The sequence below is a fragment of the Mesoplodon mirus genome, assembly GCF_964341445.2.
Source record: "Mesoplodon mirus genome assembly, chromosome: 5".
In the NCBI taxonomy this organism is placed as follows: domain Eukaryota; kingdom Metazoa; phylum Chordata; class Mammalia; order Artiodactyla; family Ziphiidae; genus Mesoplodon; species Mesoplodon mirus.
Genome location: NC_138980.1, coordinates 2,216,071 through 2,241,593, shown reverse-complemented (window position 1 = coordinate 2,241,593; position 25,523 = coordinate 2,216,071). Strand labels below are relative to the sequence as shown.

At 38.6% G+C, this 25,523-nt stretch overlaps 1 pseudogene across 1 annotated transcript; it reads left to right on the top strand.

The window, feature by feature from the left end:
- The first annotated feature begins 6,934 nt into the window (after nt 1–6,934).
- LOC309804351 (RNA-binding motif, single-stranded-interacting protein 2-like) lies at nt 6,935–8,076 on the top strand (annotated as a pseudogene). Its single transcript has 2 exons — nt 6,935–7,719; nt 7,799–8,076. The product of its transcript is annotated as an RNA-binding motif, single-stranded-interacting protein 2-like (transcript).
- Nucleotides 8,077–25,523: the final 17,447 nt, after the last annotated feature.

Sequence of the window (25,523 nt, the reverse complement as noted above, 5' to 3'; positions counted from 1 at the left end):
GCAGCTCAATTTAAAAAAAAAAAGGCAAACCAATCAAAAAGTGGGCAGAAGATCTAAATATACATTTCTCCAAAAAAGACAGACAGATGCCCAAAAAGCACTTGAAAAGATGTTCAAAAACCCTAACTATTAGAGAAATGCAAATCAAAACTACAATGAGGTATCACCTCACACCAAACAGAATGGCCATCATGAAAAAGTCTGCAAACAATAAATGCTGGTGAGGGTGCAGAGAAAAGGGAACCCTCCTACACTGTTGGTGGGAATGTAAATTGATGTAGCCACTATGGAGAACAGTATGGAGGTTCATTAGAAAAATTAAACATAGAGTTACCATATGATCCAGCAATCCCACTCTGGGCATATATATGGAGAAAACCATAATTTGAAAAGATACATGCACCCCAGTGTTCACTGCAGCACTATTTACAATAGCCAGGACATAGAAGCAACCTAAATGTCCATCAACAGAGAAATGGATAAAGAAGATGTGGTACATATATACAATGGAATATTAGCCATAAAAAGAATGAAAAAATACCATTTGCAGCAACATGAATGGACACAGAGATTATCATACTAAGTGAAGTATGATAGAGAAAGACAAATATCATATGATATCACTTATATGTGGAATTGAAAAAAAAATGATACAGATGAATTTATTTACAAAACAGAAACAGACACACAGACTTCGAAAACAAACTTATGGTTACCAAAGAGGAAACATCATTGGGGGAGGGATAAATTAGGAGTTTGGGATTAACATATACACACTACTATATATAAAATAGATAACAAACAAGGACCTACTGTATGGCACAGGGAACTCTACTTAATATTCTGTAATAACCTATATGGGGAAGAATATGAAAAAGAATGGATATATGTATATGTGTAACAATCACTTTGCTGTACACCTGAAACTAACACAACTTTGTAAATCAACTATACTCCAATATAAAATAAAAATCAAATTAAAAAAATAATTTTCTTAAATAAAGAAAATAAGAGATAAAGAGATAAATTATTTTCTTAAATATCTGGAAATTGAAGAAATGTTATACATTTTAAAAATCCAAATTGAAATGTGAAATAAATCATTAACAACTGGATAATCTGTTATATACTATTAACAGAAATAATAGTAAGGGCTATTTCATGTGCCTATAAATGTAAAAAAAAATACTGAAACCAATCCAACAGTGTATAAAAAAGATTATATGTCATGATCAAGTGGGATTTATTCCAGGGATGCAAGGATGATTCAATATTCACAAGGTGAATTCAATCAATGTGATACACCACATTAACAAACAGAAGGATAAAAATCACATGATCATCTCAATAGACGCAGAAAATGCATTTGACAAAATGCAACATAGATTCATCATAAAAACTCTCATCAAAGTTTGTATAGAGGAAACATATCTGAATATAATAAAGGACATTTATGACAAAATCTTACCTAACATCATTCTCGACTGTGAAAAACTGAAAGTCTTTCCTCTAAATTCAGAAACAAGACAAAGATGCCCACTCTTGCCACTTCAATTTAACATAGTATTGGAAGTCCTAGCCACAGCAATCAGACAAGAAAAAGAAAAAGTCCCCACCAAAAAACGTTTAGAACTAATAAGTGAATTCAATAAAATTGCAAGATACAAGATTAATATACAAAAATCTGTTGCTTTTCAACATAATAATAATGACTATCAGAAAGAGAAAGTAAAAAACCAATCCCGTTTAAAATTGCATCAAAAAAATACCTAGGGTAAACTTAACCAAGAAGGTGAAAAACCTATACTTTGAAAACCATAAAATATTGATGAAGGAAATTAAAAATGATTCAAAGAAATGGAAAGATATCCCATGTTCTTGAGTTGGAAGAATTAATATTGTTAAAATATCCATACTACCAAAGCAATCTACATACGTAATGCAATCCCTATTAAAATATCCACGACAGTTTTACAGAACTAGAACAAATAATCTTAAAATTTATATTGAACCACAGAAAGACCCTGAATTTCCAAAGCATTCTTGAGAAAAAAGAACACAGTTAGAAGTATCACACTTCCTGGCTTGAGACTATACTACAAAGCAACAGTAATCAAAACATCATGGCACAGAAACAGACACATAGATGAATGGAACTGAATAGAGAGCCCACAAATAAACCCACACTTATGGTTAATTAATCAATGAAAAAGGAGGCAAGAATATACAATGGAGAAAAGACTGTCTCTTCAACACGTGGTGCTGTGAAAACTGGACAGCTACATGTAAAATAATGAGATTAGAACATTTCCTTATCTCATATACAAACATAAATTTAAAGTGGATTAAGGACCTAAATGTAAGACCTGAAACCATAAAACTTCTAGAAGAGAACACAGGCAAAACACTCTTTGACATAAATAGTAGCAATATTTTTTGAAATCTGTCTCCTAAGACAAAAGAAAGAAAAGCAAAAATAAACAAATGGGACCTAATTAAACTTAAAATCTTTTGCACAGCAGAGGAAACCATCAGCAAAACAAAAAGACAACATACTGAATGGGAGAAAATATTTGTAAATGATATGACCAATGAGGGTTAATATCCAAAATATATAAAGAACTCATACAACTCAATATCAAGAAAACAAAGAATCTAATTTAAAAATTGGCAGAAAAAAAAAATTGGCAGAAGACTGAATAGAAATTTTTCCAAAGAAGATATACAGATGAACAGCAGGTACACGAAAAAAAATGCTCAACATTACTAATGATCAGAGAAATGCAAAGCAAAACCTCCATGAGATATCACCTCACACCTGTCAAAATGGCTATCATCAAAAGTCTACAAATATTAAATATTGTCAAGGCTGTGGAGAAATGGGAACTTTAGTACACTTGGTGGAATTGTAAATTGGTGCATCCACTATGGAAAACAGTATGGACGTTTCTCAGAAAACTAAATATAGAACTATCATATGATCCAGTAATTCCACTGCTGACTATATATTCAAAGAAAATAAAAACACTAATTTGAAAAGATACATGCACACCAATGGTAATAGCAGCATTATTTACAATATCCTAGATATGTAAGCACACTCAGTATCCATCAACAGATGAATGGATAAAGAAGATGTGGACTATTGCTCAGCCATAAAAAAGAATGAAATTTTGCCACTTGCAACAACATGGGTGGACCTAGAGTATATTATGCTTAGTGAAATAAGTCAGACGGACAGAGAAAGACAAATACTCCATGTTATCACTTGTATATGGGATCTAACAAAATAAAAGTAATGAATATAACAAAACAGACTCACAGATATAGAGAACAAAATGGTGGATACTAGTAGAGAGAGGGCATGGGGGAGGGGTGAGATAGTTGTATAAGATTAAGCGACACAAACTACAATGTATAGAATAAATAAGCAACAAAGACATATTGTAAAGCCCAGGAAATTTAGTCATTAATCTGTAATAACCTTAAATGGAGTGTAATCTATAAAAATATTGAATTACTATGTTGTACACCAGAAACTAATATAATATTGTAGTTCATCTATACTTCTATAAAAAAAAAGAAAAATCTGGGAAAGGAAACAATCAGACCTCCACAATTAGTAAGATTTAGTGGACAGCAAGCCTTTAAAGCAGGGGTCTCCAAACTTTTTCTGTGAAGGTCCAGATAAAAAAATATTTTACAATTTGTGTGTCACACTGTCTCTGTCACAACTGCTCAATTCTGCCACTATAGGGCAACAGCCTTAGGCAATATATAAAGAAGTGAGCGCAGCTGTGTTTCAATAAAACTTTATTTATAAGTAAAAGGTGAAGGGTTAGATAAGATACACAGGCCATACTGTCAAAATATTTTCCTCTGTTCTAAAGCAATCAAATGGGAATAATTAAGCAAATTTTTTTGAATTGTAAGTTTTCCAAGTTTATAAATAGGTTGCACTCAACTAGATATAAACTATTTAGACAGATGAAGGCGAATAACATAGGAATAGAATAAACTGTATTCTTTAGTAGGTAATGAAGAAGATATTAATGCCCTCAAAGGGTGGAGATGATTTGGAATAGAAGATAATAAATGTTATTTTCATTATATATAAACATTATTTCCCTTCTAAATGTTTGGATTGTAAAACAATGTTGATAAAACAGCATAAGTTTCATGCAGAAAACACCGAAACACGAAAAGTATATTTGAAACAAACAAACAAAAGAAAAATTATTGAAGATTCCATTCTAAGGGTTTCTTTTCCTTTTTTCCTTCCCTCCCTCCCTCCCTCCCTTGCTCCCTCCCTTCCATCCTCCTTCCTTCCTTTCTTCCTTCCTTTCTTTCTCTCTTTTTCTTTGTTTTAATTTAGTCTGTCAGTCCTTCTAAAAAGAACTCATCCGGTATAGATAAACTAATTCTGAATCTCATTCCAGACTTTCAAAATACCTTCAAAATATAAAAAGTTATACCAGGCAAAGGTATAGAATTCCAGGTAGAATAGCAACTGAAAGCTATTATTCCCTCCAAAGGATTTTAAACACTATATATATTTTTTAAAAAGAAAAACAGACCTGAAGAAATACAAATACTTGGATTATCAGTAAGACAGATGTAAACTATAAAACAAATGTCCTTATTATGTTCAAGGGGATAAAACCAAACATGTAAATTTCTGTAACAACTGGAAACTATAAATTTGACATAGAAGATTCAAAAGAGAACCAAAAATGAAAAACACAAAAATCAAAGTTCAGAATTCATTGAATGTCTTTAACAACAGTTTAGACCCAGTCTTAAAAATGAATGAAATTTTGATGCATTCTAAAATATTGATAAGCCTTGAAAACATTTTGCTGAATGAAATAAGCAAGACACAAAAGAACAAATGCTGTATGATTCCACTTATATGAGATCCCTAGAACAGGCAAATTCATAAGGACAGTAAGTAGAGTGGTGGTAACCAAGGGCAGGGTGAGGTGGGAAACGGGGAGTTAGTTTAATGTGGACGGAGTTTCAGTTTGGGAAAATAGAAAGTTCTGGAGATTGATGGTGGTGATGGCTGCACAATGCTGTGAGTGTACTTAATGCCACTGAACTGTACACTTTAAATGTTTTAAAAGAGATTTTATACTATGTTTATTTCATCACAATAAAAAATTTAATCTAATCTTTATGAAGGGAATAAAACTATATTTTCACCAAATGTTTATATGTCTAATATAAAAATCTATTTTCTTTCAAAATTAAAATAATTGTCTTCCTTTCTACCCTCAGAGTATGGAAAGACTGTCTGAACTTGAGGGGCAGGTGACAGAGGGGAAGCAAGAGAGATACATCTCAAAACAGCCCTCAAAATGGCCCTGTGGGGCTTCCCTGGTGGTGCAGTGGTTGAGAGTCCGTCTGCCGATGCAGGGGACACGGGTTCGTGCCCCGGTCCGGAAAGATCCCACATGCCGCGGAGCGGCTGGGCCTGTGAACCATGGCCGTTGAGCCTGCGCATCCGGAGCCTGTGCCCCACAACGGGAGAGGCCACAACAGTGAGAGGCCCACATACCGCAAAAAAAAAAAAAAAAGGACCCTATGCCTTGTTGTTCTGGGAAGCCAGGCCCCCACTAAAGTGTTGGACATGAGAGCTGTAGTGGAAATACACTCCCTTTTCCTGAATAAGTAGGCATAAAGTATCAAAACCAGAGTTTCCCTATGGGTATAGGGAGCGTATTGGTGTTGAGCATATCAGTGGTGGGCTTGAGAGCAGCTCAAATTTCCCAGGAGGATATATCTCTGAGAGGCTGAATGGAGCCCAGAGACTAGTGAAAGTGGGAGCCATGTGTTTTGGATCAGGAGGTCAATCCAGGAAGGGACAGGAGCCAATGACCAGAGTCCCATTAAAGTCCATGCACATCTGCAAGATGAATGATGACCAAAGATGAGATATCCCCATGTCAATGCCTTGGCATAACCAAAGTCATCATCCTTCCCAGGATGGGGATAACTCCTGGACTAAGTGAGATCTAGTTTTACATAACAAGCAGTTTGAGCTTGCAAAGTGGAATGTTCATTTACAGATAGATGAAGAAAAATACTATTCTTATTGAATGTTGGATTAAGATTTATAACTGTGAACTCTGGAGAGAGAGAATACATATCCTTTTAAAACATAGGTAGAAGGTCTTTCAAATAAAAGCCTATAATAGACTACAAGCAATATCTCAACAAGTCCCAAATTTTTATATAATACAGGTCATGTCCACTGATTACAATGGCTTAAAGCTCAAAATCAGTAATAAAATGTGGGGCTTTTCCAAAACATCTCTAAACCTAGAAAAAAAAAACCCCACAACTTCTAGAGGATTCTTGGGTGAAAGAGAAAGCCACCTACCACTCACATCACAGTTAAGGCTTTCCTCTTAAGATCAGAAAGAAGACAGGGATGTCCACTCTTACCACTCCTATTCAACGTTGTCCTGGAGTTCCTGGCCAGTGTAACAAAAGAAGAAAAAGAAATAAAAAGAGAAAGTAAGGAGTGAATCCATTTCTATTCACATGGTTGCCCATGTAGAAAATTCCAAATAATTTATCAAAAAGCTACTAGAGGCTGTGGGCGGGAACGCTGAGGTGGGACAGCTGCAAAGGCTGAGGACGCGGCAGCGTCAGAATGATGGAATTCTCGGAGAGAGGGGAGAGCGGTACCTCTCTACACTCAGATAAGAGTGAGCTCTGTTCAAGAGGTCTCTTAGTGAGCTTCGACATTCGAAGGCCAGATGCGGCCCTCAGTACCCCACCTCACAGTGCGGCATGGAGGTAGAACAAACACCTAGACTCCAGCATGCGGTTTTGCTCAGAGACAGTTTGAACAAACATCCCAACTCTGTGAACTTCGGCTTGGGCATAAATTTCAGGTTGGTCATATGTGCCATTGTCTTAGCAAATGGCACCATCAAGTCCAGTCAACGGTACCCCTAACAGCAGCAGTGGGGGTACCTGTAAATGACCGGCTGAGTGAAATCAACTTCTACATCAGGGCATTGCAGCCAAGCACTACTGACCAGGACCTAGTCAAGTTGTGTCAGCCATACGGCAAATTTGTCTCCACTAAAGTCATACTGGGCAAGACCACAAATAAGTGCAAAGGCTATGGCTTTGTGGACTTTGACAGCCCTTCAGCAACACAGAAAGCTGTAAAAGCACTGAAAACCAGTGGCGTACACGCACAGATGGCAAAGCAACAGGAGCAGAACCCCACAAATTTATACATCTCAAACCTCCCATTGTCAACGGATGAGCAAGAACTGGAAGGCATGCTAAAGTCCTTTGTTCAGGTTATCTCCACTCGAATCCTTCGAGATACCAGTGGAACCAGCAGAGGGGTTGGCTTTGCAAGGATGGAGCCCCCACAGAGAAGTGTAAAGCTATCATCACCCACTTTGGAAAATATATTAAGACACCTCCTGGCGTACCAGCCCCATCTGATTCTTTGCTTTGCAAATTTGCTGATGGGGGTCCAAAGAAATGACAGAACCAAGGAAATTTTATGCAAAATGGACAGCCTGGTCAAGGAATGCAGACATGCGTGGTATGGCTTTGACCTATGACCCCACCACAGCTCTTCGGAATGGGTTTTACTCAGCTCCTTATAACATCACCCCCAACAAGATGCTTGCTCAGCCTGCACTGTCCCCATATCTTCCATCTCCTGTGTCTTCATATCAGAGAGTAACTCAGAAATCTCCTCTTATAAGTACCTAACCCATCTTGGATGCACCACCAGTCATATCGCATACAGCCTTCAGGTTCAGTTCTGACACGAGGAATGGATCATCCCATTTCTCTCCAGCCTGCCTCCATGATGGGATCTCTTACCCAGCAACTGGGCCACCTCTCCCTGAGCAGAAAGGGCACATATATGCCAACAGCTGCAGCTATGCAAGGAGCTTACATCTCCCAGTACACCCCTGTGCCTTCCTCTTTTTCGGTTGAGGAGAGCAACGGCCAGCAAAATCAAGTGACCGTGGATGCTCCCTCAGACCATGGGGTCTATTCTTTCCAATTCAACAAGTAACAGTGGATTTCCCTCCCCATATTTTTTAAATATAAATGAATTCTTGGAGATGCTGATGCTCCAGACTCAAGAGGGCTGACTAGGAATACAGCCCCTTTGTGGGCCCTGCTGAAGACTAACACTTGGCCATCAGTTTTCACAAGCCTAGGCCTGGAAAAAGAAATCTCTGCACTCTTGTCCTCTGCTCTTCCTCTACTCCTGGTGGAGCCTGGGGGAGCTGTCACTTTTTGTGTGTGTTACAGTCAAGAAGATCACAAAAACTTTTAAGAAAAAAAAAAGCCACTAGAAATAATGAGTTTGCAAGGTTGCAGGATACAAGGTCAGTACACAAGTATCAGCTGTATTTCTACATAATAGCAATGAGCAATTGGAAACTGAAAGTTTTAAAAATACTACTTGTAATAGTAACTAAAAACCATAAGGTACATAGGTATAAATATAGAAAAGTGTGTAATATCTAAATGCTGAATGATGTGTATAATAAAGGAAGTCAAAGAAGACCTAAATAAATGTAGAGATATACTACATTCATGGACTAGAAGATTAAGGATTGCTTAAGAATAGCTGCTTCCCCTAAATTGACCTATAGATTCAACACAGTCTTCATAAAAATCCCAGCAAGCTTTTTTTTTTTGTAGAAATTGGCAAAATGATGAAAAGATGATCCATGAGGGTAGGGGTAATTGCAAAACACATGTCTGATAGGTGACATATCCAGAATATATAAAAATCTCAAAACTTAATATAAGAAAATAACAAAAATATTGGCAAAATATTTCAAGACACTTCATCAAATATATATATAGCAATTAAGCATGTGAAAAGATACTCAACATCATTAGTTATTAGGAAAATGCACATTAAAACAACAATGTGATACTGCTATATATACAACACCATTGATATTACCAAGTGCTGGCAAGGATGTGGAGCAACTGGAACTCTGAACCATTGTTGGTGGGAATGCAAAATGGTACTGTCACTTTGAAATCAGTTGATAGTCTTCTGTAAAGTTAGATGTGCATTTGCCATATGACCCAGCAACCCCACATCTAGTTATCTATGCAAAGGATATGGAAGCTTGTGTTTGTTCAAAACCTGTACATAAATGTTTATAGCTTTATTCATAATTGCCAAAAGAGTAAACAATCCAAATGTCCTATAACTGACAGATACATGAACAAACTGTGGTTCACTGATATGACAGAATACTACTGTGCAATGTAAAGGGAAAACTACTGATAAAAGCAACAGCATGGATGAGAATTTTCAAAATCATCAAGCCCTGGTGTCTTTTTGTTTAACAGATCTTCCCTCAATTTATCTCTCTTTTTGCATTTTTCCTGTAGCAATAAGTAGAAACCAGGCCTCCTCTTGAAGTTTGGAAACAATTTTTGCTAAGCATTCTTCCACTACATAACAAGGATCCTCCTTCTTCCAGTCACCTGCAGCATTCTCAACATCCACTTTGCTCCTATATTTTTCTTCTATACAATCTAGTCTTTTCCCATTATACTCTACAAAATATTTCCAGCCACCACCCACTGCCAGATTTCAAACCCACCCCACATTTAGGTACTTATTAAGGCACCAGCTCATGCTTGGTACCAAAATCTGCATTAGTTTTCTATTGGTGCATAACAAATTATCACAAACCTACCAGCTTAAATAAAAGCATATATACATTTTCTCAGTCTCACTAGGTCAGAAGTTCAGAATGCTATGGCTGAATTCTCTGCACAAAGCCAAAATCAACTTGTCAGCCAGACTGAGTTCTCATGTGGAGGCTCTGGGCAAAAATTCACTTTCAAGCTTATTCTTGTTAGCAGTATTCAATTTCTTGAATCTGTATAACTGAGGTCCTTGTTTACTTGCTGGCTGTCGACCAGGGGCTACTTCCAGCTCCTAGAGGTCACCGACATTCCTCATCATATGGCTCCTCCATCTTCAAGTCAGCTGCAGTGCATCAAATCCTTCTTGTGTTTTGCATCTCTCTGACTTTTCCTTCTGCTATCAGCTGGGAAAAGCTCTCTGCTTTTCAAGGGTTCATGTGATTAGGTCAGACTCAGGATAATCTTCCTATCTTAAGGTCAACCGTGCCATATAACATAAATAATCATGGGAGTAAAATCCATAAAACCTAAGCCCCAGGGATTATTTTGGACATGATTTATAGATTTAACACCATTCCTATCAAAATACCAGAAAAAATATTTTTGTAGACCTAAATAAACTTCTTCTAAAATTTATATGGAAAGGCAATGGCTCTTTTGCATACCTAAAAAAAAATTTTAAAGAAGAATAAAGTGAGAGGAATTACTCTATCCAATGTTAAGGCTTACTACAATATCTGCAATAATCAAGACAGTGTGATATTAGTGGAGGGAAGACACATAGATCACTAGAATAAAATAGACAAACAGAAATATACCAATGAAATAAGCCCAACTAATTTCTGACAAATTAAATATGGGTAAGTATAGTCTTTCAACGAATGATGCTGGAGCAATTAGACATACATAAGGTAAAAAAAATGTAAACCAAACTCTATACTTCATAAAAAATTATTTCAAAATTGACCATGGGTTTATGAATAAATTTTAAAAGCTAAAAAAATTTAGGAGAAAAATCTCCAGGGCCTAAAGCTAGGTGAACAGTTCGTAGATGAGATACCAAAAGTATGATCCATAAAAGTTAAAATTAATAAATTATACATAATCAAAATTAAAAGCTTTTGCTCTATGATATACCATGCCAAGAGGATAAAGAGACAAGATAAAGACTTGGAGAAAACATTTACAAATTATATATCTGACACAAGACTCACACCTAGACTATATGAAGAACTCTCAAAACTCAACAGTAAACAAACAATCTGATTATAAATGGGCAAAAGACATGAATAGACATTTTATCAAAGGGATGGTAAAATTGATGGTAAATAGCAAATGAAAAGATGTTCAACATCATTAGCTATTAGGGGAATAAGACATCACTACACACTTAATATAACAGGTAAAATTTAAAAAAATAGTGACAATACCAAATGTTGGTGAGGATATTGAGAATCTAGGCCTCTCAAAGATTGCTGGTGAGAATGTAAAATGGCACAGGCTCTCTGGCAAATAGTTTGGCAGTTTCTTCCCAAATTAAACAGGCACTTACCATACAGGCAAGAAATTGCACTCTTGCACATGTATTCCAGAGAAATGAGCATTTTTGTTCACACAAAACTCTATATGTGAATGTCTATAGCAGCTTTACTCATAATAGCAAAAAACTGGAAATAATCTAAATGTCCTTCAATGGGTGAATGATTGTACAAATTCTAGTACATCCATACAAAAGAATACTACTCAGCAATAAAAAGAATGTGGTAAGATTTCCAGAATGGTGGTGTGAGGAGCCTAAGGAAACCTCTCCCCTGGAGAGACATCTATTAGCCTGGCCAAAATTTGCAGATATAAACATTTAAAGACTAGATATTGATCAAAGGGATTACAACAAATTGAGAAATATTTATTTTAAAAAATCTATGGAAGGGCCTCCCTGGTGGCGCAGTGGTTGAGAGTCCGCCTGCTGATGCAGGGGATACGGGTTCGTGCCCCGGTCTGGGAGGATCCCATATGCCGCGGAGCGGCTGGGCCCGTGAGCCATGGCCGCTGAGCCTGCGCATCCGGAGCCTGTGCTCCGCAACGGGAGAGGCCACAACAGTGAGAGGCCCGCGTACGGAAAAAAAAAAAAAAAAAAAAAAAAAAAAAAAAATCTATGGAAACTCAGTAAATGGGAGATCGGCATTCGAGCTAGGGACTGCATCCATTCCCTCACATCTCTGTCTTGCTGTTTCAGTTTGGTAGGCAGCCAGGTTGCATTTCCCATCTCTTCAAGTTCCACAGTATAGAAGAACTATTCAGGATGGGTCTGGCAGCCAGTGAACATCAGCAGATGTTATCTTCCATTGCTCAATGCTACAGAAGGCTTATCTTGAGTGGGTGGTGGCAGCCAGGCAACATCCATCTTCCCACCCTCACTTTCCACCATGTAGGGTTGATCTGAGTGGGTGCCTGGTGAAGAGTGCAGAAACTCTTTCCAAAACAGCTTTGTGTACTGGGGAAGCTATTTTGGTGGTCTTAGCAGCAGAGTTGCAACTCCCATCTCCACCAGCTTCTTGGGGCAGAAGAACTATTCTGGGTAGATTCAACAGCCAGTGAACATATGCAGATCCCCTCCTCCCTGGCTCTGAGCTGTGGAAGCTCCATAGTGGGCAGTGTCAGGAACTGGAAAGCAATACCTGCTCCTGTGCACCACCCCTACACACAACTCCTATTCCATAGCACAAAAGTTCTTCCTAGGGGATGGGTGGAGCAAGCCTCAAAGACTGGCAACACCCTTGCCCCTACCAAGGAGCTTGACTTTAACTGGATCAGACTGTGGGGCAATTTATGTCACAGGGTTGTTATAAACATTGGAGGGGTCATCTAGCAGTTAGTGGAGGCTAACAGCTGGGTGTGATACCAGTAGAGGCAGACCAGCCAAAAACTTGATGGGGAGACTGGAGACAGAGACAAAGGGAGCCAGCTAAAACCACAGTCATCCTGGTGGACAGGGAGACTGCACACATTCCCAAGACTCTTAACTCCATGGAGCAACACCAGGGGCTACATTGCAGGGGAAATAGATTTCACTGAACTAGACCAGCCAGGTCTCTAAACAAGTGAACAAGCAAACAGTACAACAAGCCCCATTTCGGGGGGGGGGGGGTCAGTATTCAAAGTAACTACAATATATTATCTGAAATGTCCTGTTTTAACAAAATCTATATAAATATACAGTAAAGTGTGACTGATACACAAGAAAAAGAAACAGGTGATAGAAACTGCCGGTGAAAGGGCCTGTATATTTATGCCACTAACATTCTGGTAAACAAAGATGTCAAGGCAGCTAATATATGTTCAAAGAACTGATGACAATTTCTGGCCAAACAGATAATATCAATAGAGATAAAAATCATGAAAAAGAATCAAATAAAGTTATGGAGCTAAAAGGAACAATAATCAAAAAGAAAAATTTACTAGAGAAGTCAACAGTAGATTTGAAGTAGAAGAATAATCATCAGTCTTGAAGAGAGATGTGCAATCTGAAGGAATAAAGAAAAAAGAGTGAAGAAAAACTTACAGAGCCTCCAAGAAATGTTAGACACCATTAAGGGCAACATATGCATAACATGGATACCAGTAGGTAAGGAGGAAGGAACAGAACAAATGTTAGAAGAAATCATTGATGAACATTTTCCACATTAGGTGAAAAATAGTAACTGACACATCACTTGTAAGCTGAAGAATGGCCTCCCCAAATATGTCCTCACCCTAATTCTCAGAGAACATTATCTTGTATGGCAAAGAGACTTTGCAGAAATGATTAAATTAAAGATCTTGAGAAAGGGAGATTTATCCTGGATTATTTGGGTGGGCCCAATGTAATGACAAGGGTCTTTATAAGAGGGAGGCAGGAGAGTCAGAGTGAGTAGTAGGAGATATGACAATAGCAAGAGATTGGATTACTGTGGCCATAAACCAGGGAATATATGTAGCCTCCAGAAGTTAGAGGAGACAGGGAACAGATTCTTCCCAGGAGCCTCCAGAAGGAACTAGCCCTGCTGGTATCTTGATTTTAGCCCTGTAAGACTCATTTCAGACTTCTGACATCCAGAACAATAAGAGAATAAATTTGTGTTGTTTTAAGCCCTAAATCTGTGGTAATTTGTTACAGCAGCAATAGGAAGCTAACACAACATCCAAGAAGCTCAAGAACTTCAAGTAGAAGAAATGCAAAGAGATACACACCCAGACACATCATAGTCGAAATATTGAAAGACAAAGACAAAGAGAAAAATCTTGAAACCAGAAAAAGAAAAATGAATCATCAAAAGGGAGCTCCAAAATATTAACAACAGACTTCTCATCAGAAACAATGGTAACCAGATGGCAGTGGATAACATATTCAAAATACTGAAAGCAAAACACATCAACTAAGAATCTTATATAGTAAAACTATCTTCAAAAAATGAAGGCATAGTAAAAACATTCCCAGATAAGAGAATTTGCTGCTTGCAGACTTGCTTCACAAGATTTATTAAAGAAATTCTTTGGGCTGGAAGCAAGTGACCACAGATGGCAATTTGAATCCACATGAAAAAATGAAGAGCTCTGGTAAAGGTAATTATATAGGTAATTACAAAAAACAGTATAATGTATATACCCTCTCTTCCCTTCCTTTAACTTATTTTAAGAGAAATTTCATAAAGCTATATGTATATAATTGTATTTTGGGGTCATTAACATAGAAATGTAATACATTTGATAATGATAATAAGAGCACAAAGGTGGTGGTTGGGTAAGGAAATCACATTAGATGGCAACACAAATTCACAGGAAGACATAAAGATAGAGATGGCAAATGAGAAAGTTAACATAAACTCTATAACTGTATGCTTGTTCTTCTTTCTTCCCTCGGATTCTTTAAAGAGACATAAAATTAGGTAAATTAATAATTATAGCAATGTATTATTGGGTTTGTAACACACACACACATATATGTAAAATATGTATAGTAATACAACAAAAGGGGGAAAAGTAAAACTATAAAGGAGTAAAGTTTCTACATATCCTTGATTTAAGTTAATATAAATCTGGAGTCAATTTTGATAAGTTAAGATTTATACAGGCATATCTCATTTTACTGTGCTTCACTTTATTATGTTTTGCAGATACTGCACTTTTTACAAATTGAAGGTTTGCAGCCACCCTGTATCAAGCAAACCTTTTGGTGCCATTTTTCCAGCAGCATTTGCTCATTTCATGTCTCTATGTCATGGTAATTTTTGCAATATTTCAACCCCTTCACCAGCAAAAAGATTATGACTTGCTGAAGGCTCAGGTGATGCTTATTATGTTTTAGCAATAAAATATTTTTAAATTAAGGTCTGTACATTGTATTTTTAGACATAATGCTATTGCACACTTAACAGACTACAGTATAGTGTAAATATACCTTTCATACACACTAGGAAACAAAAAAATTTTATGTGACTTCCTTTATTGCAATATTTGTTTAATTGCAGTGGTGTAGAACCAAATCTGCAATATCTTCAAGGTATGGCTGTATTGTAAGCCTTAGCAATCACTAAGAAAATCACACAAAAAATACAGTTAAATATTATTAAATTAATTAAAATGTTACACCAGAAAATGTTAAAATAATGCAAGAGAAAGCAGTAAGCGGAAACAGAAGAACAAAATAGGTATGAGACATATAGAAAACAAAAAGCAAAAGGTAGACATGTATGCAAGAATAACATTAACTATGAATGGATTAAAATATCCAATCAAAATGTAGAAAATGAGACTGGATAAAACAAAATAAAACAAAGATCCTACTATTTGTTGTCCACAAATGACACAAAGATACAAATAGGCCAAAAGAAAAAGGATGTAAAAAAATATACCATGAAAACCACAGAAGAACTGGAGTAGCTATACCAATACCAGACAAATTGGATGTTAAAACAAAAATATTACTAGAGATAAAGAAGGACATTTAAAAATTATAGAAGTACAAACAGATGGAAAGATATACCATGTTCTTGGATTGGAAGAATCAACACTGTGAAAATGACTATACTACCCAAAGCAATCTACAGAGTCAATGCAATCCCTATCAAATTACCAATGGCATTTTTCACAGAACTAGAACAAACAATTTTAAAATTTGTATGGAAACACAAAAGACCTCGAATAGCCAAAGCAATCTTGAGAAAGAAAAAGGGAGCTGGAGGAATCAGGCTCCCTGACTTCAGACTATACTACAAAGCTACAGTAATCAAGACAGTATGGTACTGGTACAAAAAGAGAAATATAGATCAATGGAACAGGATAGAAAGCCCAGAGATAAACCCACACACATATGGTCACCTTATTTTTGACAAAGGAGACAAGAATATACAATGAAGAAAAGATAGACTCTTCAATAAGTGATGCTGGGGAAACTGTACAGCTACATGTAAAAGAATGAAATTAGAATACTTCCTAACATCATACACAAAAATAAACTCAAAATGGATCAAAGACCTAAATGTAAGGCCAGACACGATCAAACTCTTACAGGAAAATATAGGCAGAACACTCTATGACATAAATCACAGCAAGATCCTTTTTGAACCACCTCCTAGAATAATGGAAATAAAATAAAAAATAAACAAATGGGACCTTATGAAACTTAAAAGCTTTTGCACAGCAAAGGAAACTATAAATAAGACAAAAAAACAACCCTCAGAATGGGATAAAATATTTGCAAATGAAGCAACTGACAAAGGTTTAATCTCCAAAATTTACAAGCACCTCAATATCAAAAAAAGAAAAAAACCAATCCAAAAATGGGCAGAAGACCTAAAGAGACATTTCTCCAAAGAAGATATACAGATTGCCAACAAACACATGAAAGAATGCTCAACATCATTAAACATTAGAGAAGTGCAAATCAAAACTACAATGAGATATCATCTCACACCTGTCAGAATGGCCATCATCAAAAAATCTACAAACAATAAATGCTGGAGAGGGTGTGGAGTAAAGGGAACCCTCTTGCACTGTTGGTGGGAATGTAAATTGATACAGCCACTATGGAGAACAGTATGGAGGTTCCTTAAAAAACTAAAAATAGAACTACCAGATGACTCAGCAATCCCACTACTGGACATATACCCTGAGAAAACAATAATTCAAAAAGAGTCATGTACCACAATGTTCATTGCAGCTCTATTTACAATAGCCAGGACATAGAAGCAACCTAAGTGTCCATCAACAGATGAATGGATAAAGAAGATGTGGCACATATATACAATGGAATATTACTCAGCCATATAAAGAAACGAAATTGAGTTATTTGTAGTTAGGTGGATGGACCTAGAGTCTGTCATACAGAGTGAAGTAAGTCAGAAAGAGAAAAACAAATACCATATGCTAACACATATATATGGAACCTAAAAAAAAAGAAAATCGTCTGAAGAGCCTAGGGGCAGGACAGAAATAAAGATGCAGATGTAGAGAATGGACTTGATGACACAGGGAGGGGGAAGGGTAAGCTAGGACGAAATCAGGGAGTGGCATGGACATATATACACTACCAAATGTAAAATAGATAGCTAGTGGGAAGCAGCCACATAGCACAGGGAGATCAGCTCGCTGCTTTGTGACCACCTTAAGGGGTGGGATAGGGAGGGTGGGAGGGAGAGGCAAGAGGGAGGAGATATGGGGATATATGTATATGTATAGCTGAGTCCCTTTGTTATAAAGCACAAAATAACACACCATTGTAAAGCAATTATACTCCAATAAAGATGTTAAAAAAAAAAAGATACATGTACCACAATGTTCATTGCAGCTCTACTTACAAAATAGCCAGGACATGGAAGCAACCTAAGTGTCCATCAACAGATGAATGGATAAAGAAGATGTGGCACATATATACAATGGAATATTACTCAGCCATAAAAAGGAACGAAATTGAGTTATTTGTAATGAGGTGGATAGACCTAGAGTCTGTCATACAGAGTGAAGTAAGTCAGAAAGAGAAAAACAAATACCGTATGCTAACACATATATATGGAATCTAAAAAAATGGTACTGATGAACCTAGTGGCAGAGCAGGAATAAAGTCGCAGATGTAGAGAACGGACTTGAGGACACAGTGGGGGAAGGGGAAGCTGGGACATAGTGAGAGAGTAGCACTGACATAAACACACTACCAAATGTAAAATGGACGGCTAGTGGGAAGCTGCTGCAGAGCACAGGGAGGTCAGCTCAATGCTTTGTGATTACCTAGGGGGGTGGGATAGGGAGGGTGGGAGGGAGACTCAAGAGCGAAGGCATATGAGGATATATGTGTACATATAGCTGATCCACTTTGTTGTACAGCAGAAACTAACACAACATTGTAAATCAATTATACTCCAATAAAGATATAAAAAATTATAAAAGGGTCAACTCATCATGAAGATACCATAATTATAAACATATATGCATCTAAAACAGAGTCCAAAATTCATGCAGCAAGAATTGACAGAATTGAAGGGAGAAATAGACAATTAAACAATGGCAAAATGAATACTTTAACAACACATTTCAATAATAGATAAAACAAAAGTTGAAGATAAACAATGATGAACAATACTGGAACAATACCATAAACCAACTATACCTCAGATCTATGGAATGCTTAACCCAACAGCAGCAAGATACGAATTCTTCTCTGGAACACATGGGATGTTCTTTAGAATAGACTGCATGCGAGGTCAAAAAAAATAACCTCAATAAATTTAAAGGATTAAAATCATACCACTTATGTCCTTTAGCCAAAATGGAATTGTCTGAAATGAATAATAGAATAAAATTTGAGAAATTCATGAATATATGGGAAGTAAATAACACACCTCTAAATAACCAATGGGTCAAAGACAAGGTAAGTTAGAAAATACTATTAGATAAATGAAAATAAAGCACAGCATCATAACACATCAAAACATCAGATGTACCTAAAGCAAGTCTTAAGAGTAACTTTATAACTTCAAATGCCTACATGAAAAAAAGAAAGTTCTCAAATCAATAATGACCTTAAGTAATAAGAAGGAGCAGGAACTAAACCCAAAGCAAAGAAAAGGAAGGAGTTGATAAATATTAGAGTGAATCAATGAAATAAAAAAATAGAATACAAAATAGAGAAAATCAACAAAACCCCAAATTTTTCTTTGTAAAGAGAAACAAAATTGATCAACATCTTAATTAGACTGACAATGAAAAAAAAAGGACTCAAATTACTATAATCAGGAATGATTTACCAAAAACAAACAAACAAAAAGTTTTATGAGGGAATACTATGAACAACTGTATGCCAACAAATGAGATAATTTAGATGAAATGGAGAAGTTCCTAAAAAGGCACAAACAACCTAGACTCAAGTAGAAAGAGAGTATCTGAATAGAGCTATTACAAAGATTAGATTAGTAATTTTTAAGACTTTCCACAAAGAAAAGCCTTGGACTAGATGACTTCAATGGTGAATTCTACCAATAATTTAAAGAATTAATGTCATTCATTCACAAACTTCTCCAAAAATAGAAGAGGAGGGAACACTTCTCAACTCATTCTCTGAGGCCAGTGTTTCCCTGATCCAAAGACGAACAACACCATCACAAGAAAACTACAGACTATTATCTCATATAATGTAGACATAAATATTCTCAGTAAAATACTATCAAACTGAATCTACCAACAAATGAAAGGAATTATACACCATGACTAAGTGGGATTTATGCCAGAAATGCAAGGTTGGATTAACACCCCAAAATCAATTAATGTAATAAACCACATAAATAGATTAAGAACAAAGTCTACGTATCTACATTATCTATTGATAATCTCAATAGATGCAGAAAAAGCATTTGAAAAAATTCAACACCCTTTCACAATAAAACACTCAACAAACTGGGAATATAAAGGACTTCCTTACTGTGATCAAGAGTGTCTGCAAAACCTCCACAGCTAACATCATACTTAATGGTGAATGACTGGATGCTTTCTCCATAAGATGAGGAACAAGACAAAGATGTCTGTTCTCACCACTTCTATTCAGCATTTTGCTGGAGCCAAGGAAATTAGACAAGAAAAGAAAAAAAGTATCTAGATTGGAAAATAAGAAGTACTGAACAATTGAAATGAAATCAATAAAACAATTCCATTTACAATAGCATCAAAAAGAATAAAATACTTAAATAGAAGAAGTGGAAGCTATGTACACTGAAAACCATAAAGCCTTCTAGAAAGAGTTTAAAGAATATCTAAATAAACAGAAAGACATTCAATGTTCATGGATCAGAAGACTTAATATTGTTAAGATGGCAATATTCCCCAGATTGATCTACAGAGTCAATAAAATTCCTATCAAAATTCCAGCTGCCTATTTTTTTCATAATTCAACAAACTGATCCTAAAATTTATATGAAAATTCAAGGATTCAGAATTGCCAAAACAATTTTGAAAAAAAAAAAAACCCCAAAGTTGGAAGACTCATACTTCCTGATTTTAAAGCTGCAAAATTACACAAAGACAGTGTGGTGTTGGCATAAGGATATTACACATAAAAATTAGCTCAAAATGATCATAAAAACCTAAACGTAAGAGCTAAAACTTTTAGATTAGAACATAAGAGTAAATCTTCATGACTTTGGGTTAGCCAATGTTTTCTTAAATGTGATATAAATCACACCTCGTCATGGTATATAACCCTTTTTATATATTTTTCTTTATTAAATGCTCCTTGGGTTGTGGCAAACTTTTGATTAGTTTCCAGAGTACTGAGAAAGTTGGTTTTGACAACTTTTGATGTTGCTTTATGGAGAAGTGGATTTTCAGGGCGGTGTAAGTCTAAAGGGGCAGTATTAGAGCTCCTCTGTGGTGACGGAGCAGTTCTGTACCTTGATGGTGGTTATTAATGAGATCCAATTGCAAGGAACTAGACACATGGACACATGCATGCACACACACATGAACGTAGGTTTTTAAAAAGGTGAAAATTGACTAAGGTCTGTAGTCTAGTTCCCTGTATTATATCAATGTCAATTTTCTGGTTTTGACATTATGATACACTTGTAAAAGATGTCAGTCTTGGATGAAAGTTACCTGGGTCACTTTGTACTATAACTGAAGCTTCCTATAAATCTATAATCATTTCACAATAAAAAGTTAAGAAAAGAAACAAATATCTTTCCCAAAGAAGCACTTTTAAAATGCCTATATTATCAGAAAGCAAGAAAGTAAAAAAGTAAGTAAAAAGGGTAATTTTAAAATTTCCAAAATATTTAAAGCTCATAAAGTGGCGTAAGTTAAAGCTCATACTATTCATGAGATTATAATAGGATTTGGTTGGACTTCAGAGTAAAAAATAATCCGTCATGCCATTACCCAAACCTGCATGTTACCTACATGTGTGCAAACAATACATAAAATGAGTTTTGACTTTGTTTTTGGTTCATAAACATATAGAGGGAAAAGATTAACCTGAAGTGTGTGTAAAAACTTGTGCTTAATTTCAAGAGCTAAATTAATCCATAAAATTGGAAAAAATTATTATTAGGACTGAAGTGCCAATAATAACAGAAATCATGACATGTTGGGGTATAAAGAATGTTGAGCCATAAATGTCATCAGAGATGGCAAATGTTTTTAGCTTTCCTTCCTCTTTAATGTTCAATGTCCCACTGCATGTTTTTTCATAGTTTATTGATTGATATTTAGTTTAATATTTCGCTACTACAAATAACGTTTTAGTGAATTTTCTTATCATATGTCTTCTTATTATAATAAAATATACATAACGTAATATTTATCATTTTAACAATTTATGAGTGTACAATTCAGTGGCATTAAGTTGCACATTCATAATGCTGCGCAACTATCACGACCATTTATTTCCAAAACTTTTCCATCACACCAAATAGAAACTGTGTACACATTAAATTATTTCCTGTTACCCTCCTCCTTCCAATCCCTGGTAACCTCTCTTCTCCTTTCATGTCTATGAATTTGCCTCTTCTAGAAACTTCATGTAAGTGGGATAATACAATATTTGTCCTTTTTGTCTGGCTTATTTCATTTAGCGTAATGTTTTCAAGGACTTTCCACGCTGTAGCATGTATCAGAATTTTACCTCTATTTAAGGCTGAAAAATATTCCATTGTATGGATATATCACATTTTGTTTATCCATTCATCCATTGATGGGCACTTAGGTTGTTTCCACCTTTTGGCCTGATTGAGGCCGAGAGTTCTAGGATAGCTTGGGAGAGGCAGGGAGTCCTAGCACAGGTCTGGGGGTGGCAGGGAGCTCTGAACTTGCCTGGGAGGCAGCAAGGGCTTTTATTAGGCTCAAACTCAGAGCTAAGGTAAGAGGTGGGAGAAGTGCAGGCCACCCAAGCTCACAGACTGGTAGGTCCTCCTTGTACCTGCCATGTGGGGACACCTCATAAATATCCTTTTATTGGTGAGGGGACCATGTGTGAGCAGGACTGTGGAGGCCTGCACTCTGAACTTTAGGTTAGCACAGAGGTTATGGGAGAATCTGCTGAGAAGCTCTGAGAGCTCAGAGGCCCTAAATGTGGGTCAGCCAGGAGCTGAGTCAGTACAGAGCACGATGTACTGGCGACCAGCTGAGCCAGAGCTGCTCCAACCAGCCCAGCACCTAAATCAAGTCTGCTGCTGGGGCCCCAGTCAGAGGGCTCCTGCAGCACTTCCGTGGGTCAGGGGCCTTCAATCAGAGCAGAGCAATGGACAGCACAGAGCAGAGCCCCTGCCTGCCCGGTTAATGCGACAAGACCTGGGAGCCAGAAGCAGCAGGGACAGACACACCCAGATCAGCCATCTGCCTTTGAACTTGGGAAAACGGGAGGCAGATTCCTACAGTCAGAAAAGCGTCTGATGGTGGGATAGTGAGGGCTGGTGACTGGCCACGCTGACCTCTTCCTGGTACTTTCACCGCCAGTGTTCGGAGCTTCCATGAGCCCTGGGGGTCGGGACCTGAGCTGCAGTGATGAAAAATAAACCACGACCACAGTGTGATTGCAAGGGCATCTCCTACTTTGGGGGCTGGCAGAGGGACCCGAGAGGCTGTTGCTCTTGCTAGGGCCTTAAGGTTGAGTTCTGCGCGCTGTGCTGGCCTGTGCCCTCACCCAGGACACCCAACAGCTGTTCAGGGAGCTGTCAGTGACCACTGTCCCCAGGGGCCGCACAGATATATGCTATCCAGCCTCCCGTGACCCGAAGAGGTTCCTCCCCCTCCCTCCTCCGACCCCTCACCTGGCAGGGTTCCCTCACCTGGCAGCGTTCCTCCCCTAAGGCGTTCAGAGATGAGCATCGCATCATGAGGAGGGGCCTGGCCAGGTGCACGTTGACAGGAACTTCGGGCTGCCTTCCGAGGAGGAGCCAGGAGACGGGTCAGCCAGAGGCCTCAAAAGGCTGCCGCCAGGCAGGCGAGGAAGGCCCGGCAGCGGCATCCGCGGAATGTTCTCTAATCCGCCTCCCGCCCCAGCTAGGGCGGCCACGGGTGAGGCCCCCTCCCCTCTGCTGCTCCAGCTCCACTGCCTCTCAACGAAGACTGTCCCAGCTCCTCTGAGACCAGGGAGAGGCCCCAACCCTCACACCCATCACTAGGGGATAATGTGTAGACACAGGTGGAAATGGATGTGAACCCACTTAACATACAGAAGTATGTTCCATGTAACCAGCACATCCTTTCACAGATGCTAACTATCTCAATAACCCCCTAGTAAAAATCACAGTTTTCCAGTCTTACAGATAATGCCACATTCTTGCACTCTCAACATGTATTCCTGTGGGATGGATTTTCTTTTAAATGCAATTGCTGGTTGGAAGGTCAGCATATTTAAAAGTTGGTGGGCACTGTCAAATTCCCCTGAAAAGACTGTACTAGCTTAAACTCCCACCAATACACTGCCAAGGAGTTTCCTAGGAGAATCTGGGCTGCTTGACAGAATTTACCAGCAGTGCACACAGTTGCCCATCTCCACAGCCAGCTGAGTATTGCATATTATTGTATTTTCATGTTATTATTCTTAAAATCTTTGCCATTCTAGCTCAAGTTAACACTCTGGTTTACACCTGCTTTGGGATTGCTTGCCATCTAAGAGTGATTTTATGTTTTCAAATGAATGAAAAAAAAAGTAAAATATATCATGATGTGAAAATTATATGAAATTCAAATTTCAGTGTGCATGAATAAGGTCTTATTGAAACCTAGTCATGCTCAATCATTTATGGGTCATCCTGGCTGCTTTTCTGAGACAATCACAGAGGTAAGGGATGTGACTGTAGGGCCCAGGCCTCTGGCCCTTCAGAGAAAAAGTTTGCTGACCCCTGACACAGCTCATGGAAACCATAGGAATTCACTGTTGTTTGTGAGTGTGGGTCCCCATGTAAAGGCTGCTCCTGCCATCCCCCATGTCCCCTACTGCAGCTCCTCACTGTCCTTCCCACAGGCCTGCTTTTCCATCCTTCATGTCTTCTCTTTCCCTTCCCACTAACTGTTCCCCACAGGCCTATTCCTCCCCACCATCCCAAGTCCCCTCCTGCATCCTTCATGTCTCCTTCTGTGCTCCTGGGGCTGTCCTCCCACATACCTGCTCCTTCTACCCTCATGTCCCCCTCTGTACCTCCGACTGTCCCCCACAGGCCTACTCCTTCCATCCTCCATGTTCCCTCCTGCCCCACCCACGTGTCCTCCATAGACCTGCTCCTTCCACCCCAGGGTGTCCACTACTAGTACTTCCCACCCTTGAGATATGGCTCTTCCTCTGTTCATGTTGACCCAGGAGTCCACTGTGGCCCCACAGACCCTCCTGACTGCACTTTCCACTTCACGGGCCTGTTTCTGCAGAGCCACACTGGCCTCCAGCTGGCATGGATGATGCCCCTGGGTGGGAGGACTCAGGCTATCCCTGGGAACCTGCACTTGTGGGGGCTTTCTGCTGGGCAACCTCTCCCAGGATCAATTCTGAGGATTCCCCGCCCCACATGTCGGGCCTCGTGGGCCTTAGTCAGGGTCAGTGGGGTGGATGAGCTGCAAGATGGGCTCAGACCAGGCTGCCTCTGATCCCCTGGAGTCACTATCTGAGGCCAGCATAGCAGGAAAATATCAGGAACAATACTGGGCTCCTGCCCGGGGACCAGCCCACCCACACCTTGGTTCATGCCCTCAGTGTTCTCTACCCACTCTTCGCCCCCATGAACTCCATGCCAGACAGACCCAGGACATACTTAGGAGGCCAGGAAGGAGAGACCTGGCCCTGCAATAGGTCCTGAGTGACTGCGAGTGGCATGGGGTCCTGGGTCCAGGCATCAGCCCCAGGTGTGGTCATCATTTATCCTCAGGCCTGACATAGGTCTGATCCATGTCCCTCTGCTCAGAGCCTAGACCCAGGGTCTGGGCCAAGTAGCTCCCACCTGCCTCCTGCCTGGGAGCCTCTGCCAGGCCTAAACCAGGCCATGGGCATCCTCACTCTACCTCTCACCCCACTGCAGTTCCCCACCCCTGTCCCTAGCCCTTTCCAGGAGGGCTCAGCCAAACTGGAAGCCCCAATGAGCTGTAACTCCAGTGCCATCCAGCCTCTGACCCCTGTGGCCCTCCAGACACTTATATGAAGACATCATAACACTCAGCTCCAGCCAGCCACCTGGGAAGCCCATAGAATCATGAGAAATGAGACATATCTGTTGTCCTAAGCCATCAAGTTTAGGAATGGTCTGTTATGCAGCAAAAACCAACTGATACATAGTTAGTAAGAGGTAGTAAGAGCTGAATTTGAGGATGTCTAGGGCTGAAGATCATGTGGTGGG